Source organism: Saimiri boliviensis, chromosome 18, assembly GCF_048565385.1.
Source record: "Saimiri boliviensis isolate mSaiBol1 chromosome 18, mSaiBol1.pri, whole genome shotgun sequence".
NCBI classification, from domain to species: domain Eukaryota; kingdom Metazoa; phylum Chordata; class Mammalia; order Primates; family Cebidae; genus Saimiri; species Saimiri boliviensis.
In genome coordinates this window covers 35,974,579-35,989,211 of record NC_133466.1, presented here as the reverse complement: position 1 = coordinate 35,989,211, position 14,633 = coordinate 35,974,579, and the positions used below count along the sequence as shown (strand labels likewise).

General features: G+C 31.2%; 1 protein-coding gene across 5 annotated transcripts in view; it reads right to left on the bottom strand.

Annotated features, from left to right (window-relative positions):
* Positions 1 to 14,633, bottom strand: part of CADM2 (cell adhesion molecule 2) — a 1,054,563-nt gene that overhangs the window by 67,852 nt on the left and 972,078 nt on the right. The gene's annotated exons all lie outside the window — the stretch shown is intronic.

Below are 14,633 nucleotides of genomic sequence, written 5' to 3'. Positions count from 1 at the left end.
ACACATTTCCAAGTTTGAATCAGAGGCTAGAAATGATGAAGCATGGTGAGAAAGGCATGTCAAAAGCCAAGAAAGGCTGAAAGCGACACCTCTTGTGCCAGTTAGTCAAGTTGTGAATGCAAACAAAAAGTTCTTGAAGGGAATAAAAAGGGCTACTCCACTGGCTATATAAATCATAAGAGAGCAAAGCAGGCTTATTGCTGATAGAAAGTGTAAGTGGTCTTGATGGAAGGCCAAATCAGCCACAACATTCTCTTAAACCAAAGCCTAATCCTGACCAAGGCCCTAACTCTCTTCAACTCTGTGAAGGTTGTGAGAGGTTGAAAGAGCTGCAGAAAAAAAAGTTTGAAGCTAGTGGAGGTTGGTTCATAAGGTTTAAGGAAAGAAGTCCTCCTCAGAACATCAAAGTGCAAGGTGAGGCAACAAGTGCTGATGGAGAAGCTATTGCATGTTATCCAGAAGAGCCACCTAAGATCACTAATGAAGTGGCTGCACTAAGTGAAAGCATTTAAATGTAGATGAAGCAGTCCTCTATTGGAAGAAGATGCCATTGGAAACTTTCACAGGTAGAGAATAAAAGTCAATGCCTGACTTCAAAGCTTCTGAGAACAAACTGACTCACTTGTTAGGGGCTAATGCAGCTGATGATTTTAATTTGAAGCCAATGTTCATTTACCATTCAGAAAATCCTGAGACCTTTACTAAATATGCTATATTCTGTGCTGCGTAAATGAAATTATGAAGCCTCGGTGTTAGAACATCTATTTATAGCATGTTTTATTGAATATTTTAAGCCCATTGTTGAGACTGAAACATACTGCTAAGAAAAAAAAAAAAAGATTCAAGATGTCACTGCTCATTGACAATGCATCTAGTTACCCAAGAGTTCTAAAGGCAATGTCTAAGGTGATTAATGTTGTTTTCATGACTGCTAACACAACATCCATTCTGTAGCCCAGGCATCAAAGAATAATTTTGACTTTTAAGTTTTTTTACTTAAGAGATATATTTTATAAAGCTATAGCTGCCAAGATCGTGATTCTTTTGAGGAATCTGGGCAAAAGAAATTAAAAATCTTCTTGAAAGAATTTACCATTCTGGATGTCACTATGAACATTTGTGATTCCTGGGAGGAAGTCAAAGTATCAACACCTGCAGGAGTTTTGAAGAAGCTTATTCCAATCTTTAAAGATGACTTTGAGACATTCAAGACTTCAGTGGAGGAAGTGAGTGCAGAAGTGATGAAAATATCAAGACAATTGTAAGTAGAGTCTGAAGATGTGAGTGAATCATTGTAATCTCATCATCAAACTTAATGGATGAGTAGTTGCTTCTTAAGGGGGAGCAAAGAAAATAATTTCTTAAGATGAAATCTACTCCTGGTAAAGATGCAGTGACCACTGTTTTCCTTTTCTTTTTATTTTTTTGTTTGTGTTGGATTTTTTGCAGAATCAAGGTCTTGCTATGTTGCCCAGGGTGGTCTTGAACTCCTGGTCTCAAGCAATCCTCACACCTTGGCCTCTGGAAGTCCTGGGATTAGAAGCATGAGCCACTGTGCCTGGCCCTGTGAGGATTGCTGAAATAATCACAATGGATTAGAATATTACATAAATTTACTTGATAAAGCAAGCAGTGGAAGGGTAACAGAAGATTGACTTTAATTTTGAACGAAGTTCTGTGAATAAAATTTCATCAAACAAATTGCACACAAATATTCAGGAAAAGAATGATCGATCAATGCGGCAAACTTTCTTGTTGTTTTATTTGAAGAAATTGCCATAATCACTCTAACCTTCAGCATCACCCACTGATCAGTCGGCAACCATCAACATCAAAGCAAGTTGCTCCACCAGCAAAGAGATTATAATTTGCTGAAGTCTCAGATGATAATTAGAATTTTGTAATAATAAAACACCTTTAAATTAAGGTATGTGCATTGTTTTTATAGATATGATGCTATTGCACACTAAATAAACTACAGGATAGTTAACTTTTAGATGCACTAGGAATAAAAAATGTGCATGACTCATGATATTGTAACATTTGCTTTATTTCAGTGATCTGAAACTGAACCCATAATATCTCCAAAGTATGCCTGTACTTTAAATACACACATGGAAACTTAAACTTATCTGTGTTTAAATGTTTCACTATAGTTTTACACCTAACGAATGCAAAAAAAATTATAAAATTATAATCCTTATGAATTTAGGGAAATAAAATGACTCCATATATTAGTAGTTTCACATTCAGAGCAAGGTTATTAAAACTTACTAAAAAATTAAGAAAAGTAGAATTACAATTATTGACATATTAAGATGATCATGACATGACAAAAATAATGTAAAATAAAAATATTTCACATCAATTTTTATAAGCAATATACATATATGTTTAAAATAAAATATGAGCATATTTGTAAAATGTAACAGATTATTTCAATAGCTTAGGATAAGGACAAGTCTCTTTTTTTATTTTTATTTTTTAGTGTTTTAAAAGCTAATTTTTCTGTGAGGAACAATTTTTTAAAATCAACAATGTACTCAGTAAGGAGCTAAAACCTTTTGAGATTTAACTGTTACTTTTCTGCCTAATCTTGAATATGTTAGATATTATCCAATGTATTTTTTCTGTGAGGAACAATTTTTTTTTAAATGAACAATGTATTCAGTAAGGAGCTAAAACTTTTTGAGATTTAACTAATGTGACTTTTCTGCCTCATCTTGAATATGTTAGATACTATCCCAAACATTTCATAGTTATTTAATTTACTGAAAAAGTTTCAGTGTATTTTAATGAATTGGATTTAGTAATGATTGTTTTAAGTTGAATAAGTGGCTTCATAGGTCAATGTATCAAAGATAAAATTAAGTTTTACACACCAATGATAGAGAATGATAATGAAATACATTTTAACATGAAAATACTATCAATTGATATTAACAAGCCCAAATTATTTAAGCTAATTGATATCCTTAATAAATTTTTATAGTAATAGCTTCTCATATTTACAATATCAGCCATATTATGATAATGACTGAAAATTTGAGTCCTTACTTATTTTGATGCTTGTAATAATTTTAGAGTTGGATAAATCAAATCTTAAACTGTAACTTGCATATCATGCACTTGGGGTCTAAACTAGATTGTTTGTGATACTGAAGGCCATTCTCTTAACTTTTTGTAATGGCTGTATGACTATTTGGCAAATTAGATTACTTATAAAATGGCTTACTTTGGTTTACAAATTGTTTTTGATTTATTTGATAACTGATCTGATTAAATTGAATAATTAAGAATTACAATGAAACTCTGTTTTATCCTACCATATAAGAGGCAAAATTTTACCTCTGCCTTTTAGTTTTCAATTGGACCTGAGAATAAAGTTGACATAAAACAAATTAAACTGAAGAAAAGTAAATATTTTATTTTGCATGTATATGGAAGTCCTCATGGAAAATGAGGAGCTCAAGAAGTGGTGAAACCCAAATGATTATACAAAAATTTGAATAAAGGTTGGCAATAGTGAAAAAGCAATGAAAATGTTGTGGCAGGGGGATAAGGAAGATAAGAGTTATTTTAACAAGGTATGTTTGTACAGATTTTTCTTAACCTTAACTCCCAGTCACTGTGACAATGTTTCTTTTATCCTGCTACAGGGACTGGCATCTTTCCCACCAGGGTTTATCTACCATCTCTGGCGATAGATTGTTTCTTTTCTCCTGTTATAGGGAAAAAGGGGGAAAATCAGAGTGTCTTTTTTGTACCTGCTGGTTTTCAAGTGCCTTTAGTTGACAATAATTCTTACGGCAAAATGGCATTTTTTGGGGGTGGCATATTGTGCCACACTTAACGACTCACTTGAAATCAAGAGAGATATTCATAAGCTTTAGTTTTTTAAGAAGCCTCGCGTGACTTTACAGGGTGATCTATCCGCAATAGATTTCAGCCTTCACCTAGCAGTTGCCAGATCTCATTGATATTCACAAAAGAACAAAGTTATTTTTATCCTCCGTTGTTTGGATGGGTAATTTTAAGAAAATTGTAAACAATTATTATAAAAGCTAACTCCTATTATTTATTGTATACCAGTCATTGTTTTAAGCAAGTTAAATGCATAAACATATTTAATTTTAGACATTATAAGATTAGTATCTACTAACAAAGCAGCCTTATCAAGTTCCATAATGGTTCTTCTACCCTCTAGAGTCGTCTTTTCCCAATGTAGCCTGCAAAAGGCAATTACATACAAATGCACCTTAATTTATGGTGGCATTATGTCCAGATAATCACATTGTGATTTTAAAATATAATTCAAAAAATGTATTTAATACACCTAACCTACTGAACATCACAGCTTAGCCTAGCCTGCCTGAAACATGATCAGAACACTTCCATTAGCCTACGGTTAGGCAAAAATCATCTAACTCCAAGCTTATCTTACAAGAAAGTCTTAAATACTCACATAATGTAATAAATACGACTGAAAGTGAAAAATAGAATGATTGTATTGGTACTCAAAATATGGACTCTACTGACTGTGTATCACTTTTGCACCATGAAGACAAAAAATTCTAAATGAAACCGTCGTAAGTTGGGGATCATCTGTATTAAAGTGAATTTACATATAAGTGTTTCTATTTACCACCATTTCTGGCACCATTACTAGTTTTCAATTGTTAACTTGTTATATGTATGCCTATGAGATAAATTCAAAACTAAAATATAACCTGACATGTAACTTCTCTTGAGTAAAGAAGTTAGATGTCATATTTGAAGCACAGGTGTCTCTGCTCCTCCTTCTCCATTTGGTCTCCAAATCCATCCTTTGTCCAATTTTGTCCTGCTCTGTGCTCTAGACGGCTGACTTCTCTGCATTGATCTTGATTTTCATATGGATTCAATTAACAGAACATCCATTGGAAAGCAAGAGAAAAAAGTGGTCTGATATTTGGTCCCCTGTCCCCCAGTGTACTCATTTTGTTGAGATTCTGATCATGGCTATGTCCTTGCTTGACTGCTGCTCTTTTTAAGTAGTACCCTTTTTGGCATCAGTTATTCTTTGGTTAGGATAACTTCATTTACTTCCTTAGGCTCTTCTGCTCTAGTGCTGATAATAGTATCTTAGTGTAGAAACAGTACTCTTGTGCTTCTCCATACTTTATTAGCTTCCAAAAACTCTGCCCTTACTTCTGTTAAAAAGTCTCCTTATTTTACACTTTTTGGCTCCACCCCTTTGAGATGGCTATTAGTTTCCTGCTGATATCCAGAGTCACACACTATCCCTGGAGGAATGGGGCTTTTAATTAATATTTTTAAAACATGACTTTAAGAGAAAAAAATATTGTACAAAGAGCATTGTACTTAACCCAGTTTAAACCAGATTACCCTAGAATGTCATTGTTCTTCTTTATTATAGAACCTGGTTTTAAATATCTAATTGGTTTAAATGTTTTTGAAAATACATGCTTCTCATGACTTTAATGTAATCTCTAGTTAGTTCATAGTTGCTTTCTATTTTCTCTGTGTAAATAGTCATTGTTCAGCCTTCTTTGCTTACTAGTCAGTAATAAAACAGCTCTGGGCATACTTGAGTCTATCTCTTTTTTCCAAGATAAAAAAAATGTGAGTGTAAGCTAGGTATTTTCATTTATTATAATTGAGAAATTAGAACAGAATTCTCCGATCAGGAATGTAATTCTTTAAACAATATTGGTGAAGACAGTTTAATTTCTGTTGTTACCTGTTGGCATTTATAGTCTCTTTATTGGCCCTTTCTTTTTTTAATGTTGTTAAAATCAAAATTTTAAGTGTAAAACACCTATACATTATTGATCTTGACAAGTTTCTTTCACTAGTTTAAAGCTGTGGGACTCACTGGGGCAACTGCTTTTTCTTGGTCATTTTTCTCATTTAATAGAGACATTTCTTTATTTAAGAAAGAGTATTGTCATAGCTTCACTATAAGCAGTTCTGATACTAAAACTGTGTAAATTTTATGTACATACTTCAGAAGGCATTCAGAAAAATCTGTCTCCTTGCCTTATAATCACCTTATACACACTTTCCATCAAGTAGCTTTTAATTTTCTGGCCATAGCTTAATTTAAATGAGTGTAGAAAACTAATGGGAGATGATTTGAAGTCTAGAGAAATAAGAAACTAATGTATTATTGAAGCAAGATATGTTTTAAAATATTACAATTATCTGAGCACTTATTGCAATTCCACGAACTCCCCAAAGTTAATAGATTGTATTAGACCCTTCTCAGAAGTCACGCTTTGTGGCATTTGCTCTTATTTATTGTCCTGGCAGAAAGTTCCAGCAGAAGTCAAGGTCACCTTCTATCCCAAAGTTGGTATAATTAGTATCAATTCGGTGTTTCACCAAGCTTACACAGGAGGTTATTAACTGCGTTTCATGCGGAGTGTCAAAGAAGCAAGGGCAGTGCCGGCAATCTTTTCAGCTTCAAAGGCACAGCTTATACATTTAATTCACTGGTTAGTAAGAAAGATACAACTAGTTTGTTAATGATTTTTAAAAAAATTTAGAGATGTTCTAGAAATATGTTTTTTATATATTTAGAACATGCTTTAAAAATATATAATGTATTAATGTTACAATAATATGTAACTCACTTTAGCCTTGATATTCCATAGAAAACATGCTTTTCATAACAATTTTATTTTTATATGAACATGTATATGAACATGTATATTCCATAAAAATGATTTTTTTAAATGGTGTATACTGGGAAACATTTTTTCCTTTCTTAGAGATTGTTTTTCAGAAAAACACATATACTGCTAGATGATATTAAATCTAGGGTTATTACTATAAAATAAATTAAGACACTTCTAAATGTAGAGCAGTGAGAACAGTATTAGTAGACCTGTTTATTTAAAAGAAATAAAAACTAACAGAATGAAATTTTCTGTTTGAATTGATGGAAGCCAAAGGAATAAATAAGCTTAAAATGAAGCTTTAAAAAATGTTTGATGTTTTAAATTATGCAAGCCACAAGAGTGCCCTTAGAAAACAGAAGAGAGCACAAATGTTCTGCTTCCCTTAATAGGCTATAGTGGAAAGAAAATGCAAATACAGGATTTTCTCAAATATTTCCCAAATGCAGCAAATAAGTCTGTTAATATTTAAAGATTTTCAAACTGTGTCAGAGTTCAACTTCATTCAACTCTGACACAGATGAAAATGCTCAATTTAGTTTTGGAAATGGTTATATATAACCAATGACATGCATTTCTATACCAAATAAGAGCTATCAGAATAGAAAGAAAAAACTTTAGCATTCGATGGTAACCTGGAATAACATCACTTGACACACTGTAATTATTCAAATGTTTACGTTCATGGCTAACTAAAAATCTTGGACTCCCAAGCCAGCATTCTTACCCACGTCCAGCCTGCAGCCACTCCAGAAGCATTGACAACGTGATACTTGCGGCAAGGCTGAACGCACCTCCACCTATAGAACATGTATGTTGCTTGTTCCTTCCAAGTAAGCATTTTACCTTGTTTTCATAATGAACTGTTTTAGACATTTAATTTTAAAACTTAGTCAACTAACTATAATCATTATTGTTTTTTAAAAGTCTGGTGAAAATTAAACTATGTTTGCACCCTAAACATAGAAATCAGTCTTTCTGCAGATAAGCAGGTTTCTCTACATGGACCATCTGGATATTGAATAATGACTTAATTTTTGTCAAGGAAAAAAACCCAACATATTGACACTTAATTTTTAAAAGCTCACAACATTGTGCAAATTGTGTTTTATTACCACCAATAAAGCCAAAAAGACTTTTAATAGCTAAGCACTCATAATAAAAGCTCATAAACAACTTCTTGATTTGCACACTTTGGGATTTAACTGTGTCAAGATAATATACTCTACTATTCTAAATGCTCTACTTGAGTACATTTATAGTGACTAACTCAGAACTATAATAATTTTATTTCATTCATTTTTTCTCAGTGCTAGAATGTGTTTTCTTTTATTCTGATGTTTCTTCATCTCTTTGTATTCTGTTTTTTAAAGCATTTAAACCAAGAAGAAAAAGACAGAACACATTAATGAAACCAAATACAAATTAAGTAAAGATAGACTTGATTTTCTTTTGATATAAAGGAGCTAGAGAATAGAAGTACAGGTCAGAACATTATTGATCCTTAACCTGATTTAATTAAATAAGTGCTTCAGACAGCAGTTTGAAGTGCCTGTATGTTATGTGGTGCTTACTTTACTCAAGCTTATTTTATTTTGAAATCAGAAAAATGAAACAATTGAGGTAAGAAAATCTGAATACAAATAAAACGCTTTCACAATACACATTTTAAGCAACTGTATTTCATTTAAAATGTCCACATTAAATATGAGTAGAATTTGAAAATTCATCCCAACCTTTCAACAATGTCCCAAAGTAAACACTTAACTTTATTTTCAATGTATACAGTTCAACTTGGTGTATATGATTTTTTTTAACAAGTCACTAAGATTGCTTCAAATGTCTTTAGAGGGGAAAAGAGTTATTTACTAAGCTTTTTCAGAAAGCAATGTTTTAGAATTATAGTGATACAAACAGATTCCTAAATTCATCTACATTTGAAGAATTAAGTTCTTTGATGCACATGATTTAAAAACACAATGGCATTATATGGGCTAAAAACTGTATGTCTATATAATTTCTAGACTGAAATTATATTCACTCCAGATGTATGCTATAAATCTTTCTATTCTTCCAGAATGATTTTAAGTATTTTAGTTAATGTTACCTTTTAAACGTATGTCACAACAGTAGTGCTATGGTCTGCTTTTCTGTCCTCCACAAAATTCACATATTAAATTCCTTACCATCAAGATAATGATATCAACAGGTGGGGCCTGGGGAAGTAATTAAATCATGAGGTGGAGCCCTTATGAATGTGATATGTACCTGTATAAAAAAGGCTCCAGAGAGCTGCTCTGCACCTTGCACAATGTGAGGACACGTGGAAAGACAGGTGGAAGTAGTCATCTACAAGGAGTCTATCCTTACTGGACACCCAATATACCTGTGACTTGATCTTGGCTTTTCCAGCCTCCAGAAATGTGAGAAGTTATTGTTTGTTATGTTTAAGCCACTGAGTTCTATTTTATTATAGCAGCCCGAACAGACCAAGGCAACTAATGCACAATTAAATTGTGAAGAATTAAATATACATATTAAAATATTGTGAGTTTTGTCAATATAACTCTGGTTCTAGATATTTTGACAGTTTGATTTCTTAAATTAAAAAAAAAATCCTTTTCCTTTGTGCCATTACATGTTGAACTAAGATTCCCTTGAAATGACTCTCATTACAATTAATACATTTGTTGAGATTACCACAAATAATACAGTTGTTGCTAGTAAAAAATTGTAATTTTATCATTTCAAAGACAGATGTCAAACCAAATCTGTATTTGAACCAGTAATTCATTTGAAGTTTTACGTGAATTGTATAAACACTTTCATCACCATTTTTAGGATTTTTTTCCCTTATCTGATATATTGAAATGTACGATGTATTTGAATCCACTCTTAGTAATAGGACGGTGTATATTGGTTTACATCATCTTTCCATATCTATCAGCTCATTTCTGAATTTAGGGCATTTATTGTCCTGCACAGGTAAAACAAATATCAATTAATAGCTTAGGGAGTTTTCTGTCCTAAGTATAAAACTTCAGTTATGAATTCTTATTTAAAAAATAAGATAAACATAACCACTTAAATATATAACTATGTTTTATATATGCCTCCTGAATTTGCAGTAAGTTAATGCCATCATCAGCAAAATGAGGATACTACTAAAGATTACTAGATTATGACATAGTTAATATGAAATTAAAATTATACGATAAATATAAAAATGGTATTAAACATGTCATGCTAAAATAATGCTTATATTCATACTAGAAATTATATCAAGTCATTTGGAATTATTAAATTATTGTACTAAATTCACAAATCACAATTATTTAAAAAAACATATATATGTGTGTACATATATGTACACATGTACACATATATCATATATAATATATATGAATAATTGTATCTATTATTATGATATAAAGCATATATTATATAATATACAGAGCATTATATACAATATTATAATATATTATATATGTCTCATTTATACATGGGCAGTGTAAAAAATTATGCAATTTCCAAAAGCTGAAATAATTAAAATTATATAAATCAAGAATACTTTAAACTTCATGAAATGAAAAGTATATAAACTTATATTTCAAAGGAGAGACAGATGGTAGATCGATGACTGATAGGTAGGTAGATAGATAGATAGATAGATAGATAGATAGATAGATAGACAGATAGATAGATAGATAGATAGATAGGGTACCATATGCTCTAGTATACTTTTCATCTAAGGTTTTTATCATACAATCAATAAAAATAGAATTAAAATGAAAAAATAATTTGGTGTTTCCAGGATTTAAACTGTAGTTATAGGGGAAAACCTACATTTTCATTAACTGGATGATACAACTACAGGTAAACAGGTTTATTTTACCAAAAGGGACTGAACAATAATTCTTTCATTTATTGAATATTGTTCATGTTTTCATAACTCTAGATATTATGTAAGTCTGAAGTAAAATCTGTGCTTCTTGTTTTTCTGATGAAAACACTAATACTCAGTCTGGTGCACTTTCCAAGATCCAAGACATTGCATATAAAAGAACTAAACTCATATCCAAAGAGGTATCCAGGGCTCAATTATTCTTTGTCTTTCTCATGGCTGCTTAAGTTGGTTCACTTCTCTGTGTTTTAACACCCTTATTTGTAATAATATATTAATAGCCTGTTTTTATTCCCTATGGTTGAAGTTCTTTTTCCTCCAAAAAGGGATACGTTTTAAACACAAACTGAAGAGTTGTGCAAATTCTCAAGGTTATGACATTGAGCAATTCCAGTGTAGTTTCTTTCATTCCATTTCATCTTGATTTTTAATATAGATACAGCTGTGATTCTTTAAATTTATTTTAAATTGGTTTATCATATCATAGGATGAAAAATTCAGCAATAACAGGAGTTGTAAAAGTGTAAATGGAGATATTAACAGTGATTTACTTGTGATCATTTATAAAATATATGGAGATAAATTTTATAGTTAATGAAATTTGAAGAAATACTATTTAACCCTAATAAAATCAAATACACTTAGTTGATTTCAAATTATTGAATAAGATAAAGGAATGAAATAAGTAAGCCAAAAATAAATGCTGCAAGCTGAAAATATTATTTCTCTTTAGTTCTTAGCTATTCTTAGGCAATGTATTCTTATTATGAATCCTTTTAAATCATGATATTGAACTTTCTTTCACAAACTTAAATAAATGAATTCTTTCAAATATAACTGCATGTAAAAGCTTTAATTTAATAGGCAACTCACAAAGAAACAACATGACATAATTTGAAAGAATAAAGTGTAAAATTGATAACATTGTTTATGTACTGATGAATCCTCCAAACTTTCAAATACGAACTAAAATATTAATAATGCAGGTGAGTCTTATGACTTCTGCAGTCCTCAGATGTTTGATGAGAATAGAAGGAAAAATGGGCATGAGGCTAACATTCAAATTCATTGCTACTTTTCTTTTCTTATAAAATAGATAATATGAACTTCCCAGCTTACAAAAAACTTTCATAAACATATTTTTTTGTGTGATTCTTTTTCACATGTTATCTTTCAACCTTTAAGTTTAACAACAGGGATTGGTTTATGTTCACATCTTTTTGTATGAGTTGGCATGTGTATCTTCTTTGAGGTTGGTTGTATGTTTAAAGGAAAAATGAATTATTTGAGCACTTTAAGTATACATAGTGTAAAGTTTACAAAAACATTTTAGGAAACCTGGAAAAAAAAAGTGAATTTACCAGAAAGAGAAAACCATTGATTTTAGTTTAGTGGCAAAAGTCATTAACAGATAATTCTCAAAAGCAGACACACATGTGGCTAACAAGCACATGAAAAACTGTTCAACAGCAATAATTATTAGAGAAATGCAAATCAAAACCACAATGAAATACCTTCTCAAACCAGTCAGAATGACTATTTTTCATTAAAAAGTTAAAAAATAACAGATGCTGGCAAGGTTGCAGAGAAATGCAATGCTTGCATACTCCTGGTGGAAATATAAATTAGTTCAGCCACTGTGGAAAGCAGCCTGGAGATTTATCAAAGAAGTTAAAACAGAGCTACTGTTTGCCCCAGCAATCCCATTACTAAGTATGTATCTAAAAGAATATAGATTGTTCTACCATAAAGACACATGCACACATACATGCAGTGCAGCACTATTCACAACAGCAAAGACATGGAATCAACCTAGATGTCCATCAATGGTGGACTGGATGAAAAAAATGTGGTACAGATATATTAAAAATACTATGCAGCCATAAAAAAGAATGAGATCATGTCCTTTGCTTCAACAGAGATGCAGCTGGAGGTCATTATTCTAAGAAATTGATGCAGGAACAGAAAACCAAGTATTGCATATCCTCACTTATAAGTGAGAGCTAAATATTGAGTACACATGGATACAAGGAAGGGAACAATAGATACTGGTGCTTAGTTGAGACAGGAAGGTTAGAGGTGGGTGAGGATAAAACAAAAGCACCTATCACGTACTATGCTCACTACTTGGGAGACAAAATAATTGGTGTACCAAACCCCAGGAATGTGCAATTTACCAATGTAACCAAGTTGCACCCATACTCCTGAACCTAAAATAAAAGTTGGAAGGAAAAAAAAAGGAATAGACCAAATTCCACTTAAGATTCATGTGAACCAATATAAAAGAATGTTAGCTTCACTTTGAAATAAAATAATCTCTTATTTTAGTCTATAATTGTGTGTGTTAATGTGTGTGTGTGTATAGATAGATAGATATTTAGTCCTTTGAAGCAGAATACCAAATATGTATAATTTTTCAAAAGACCAAAAGATCATATGTAATATTTTACCGCAAAGAACATTAATACTTTAAAATAAACATTAAGCACAAAAACTATTTATTGGGGGTGGGTAGAAATGTATACATTTGATTGCTAGTGATTTTAGATACAAGTAGTTGTCGTAATTTTAGGTCCTGGCATAGTGCCATACATGAAACATGTATTCAATAAATATTTGCTGAAGAAGGCGGCATAATTGAAAATTTGATTTTTGTGTTACAAATGGACCTTTAAAAAAAAGTCAATATACCTCCCTCCTTTCCCATCGAAGTGATTTGTTTATACAGCCAGAACTTAACAGTATCACAGATATTGTGTCAGTGTGCAATGATTACATTTTATTTAAACTGCAGTTTGTGAAAATCCTTAGAGAGTAACACAAATTAAAACAAAGTAGAACTTTAGATAGCTTTCGTTTTACATAATATTATAAAGTACTTCTAACTTTTTCTTCATTTTCATTATGTCTCTTCTCTTATTTTTATACAAATTTTTACAAGAAAGACCTCCAAACATGTCTCACTTCAGATTTAGCTTAAATACAATCCAGTCATACAAAAATAAACCTGGGTATTTCTGAGAAATTCTTATTGCTACTACCATCAAACTTGTTTAGTCAGCAATCTTGTACAATGTATAATATAGCTGACATCATTATTAAAAAATGGAAAATTATAAGACATTAGAATATATTTTTTCTAAAACAAAGACTATTGTATCTGTTAAATCAAAGCTAGCAAGTCAATTTAATATCAATAATTAACTAAATTCCAAGAAAAACAGACTAATTGAACAACCTCTAAAAATTATGAACAATAGTGCTAAACATAACTGTCATACAACTGAATTAAGTATAATGATATAAAGTCCTCATGAATTTCAAGTTAAATTGTTAAATTTAACAGATATTAGTGTAGCCAACGTGACATAAAACACACATAGAAGGTAAGAAAAAGACAGACTTAAATACGACAAATTAACTCTGAGCACTGCTTATGTGGAAATTATATTTAAAACATGTTTTTCTGCCTTCAATTTTTTAAAAATTTCCTCATCAACTGCTAACTACTTACTGACTACTTAGTAATACTTTTTATATATCTAAACCATAACATAATTATTTCTTCTGCCTTTGGATACTCCCACCTTTTTAAGGTTGCTTTCTTTGAAACAAAAGCTTATTTGTATAACAATACCAGAAATTATTCATGGAGCCATCTGGGACAACAGACATGTCCTTTTATAACATTCTATTAGTAGAATAAGTAGATTCACTCAGCAAATCACTTCAGGATAACATATATTTTGAATATTTACTTGCATGTTCTATGTGGAGAATAATTTATACATGGACTATGCAAATTTTAGAACATTTAAAACACTATAGGTATTTTAATAAAGTTGCAGAGGAATAGCAAGTTATTAATATTAAACTAGAATTTTGAAAAGCGAAAGCTACCTCTGTACCCTTGACCATCTTATTTCTTTGTTTACATGTCAAGACAGGCAAAAACTGTGTCCCATGCTAACATTTAAAATTTGCCCAAAATTTTAAAGCCCCATATATTTAAAATCTATATTCTGGAACATTTTGATAATAGTCTT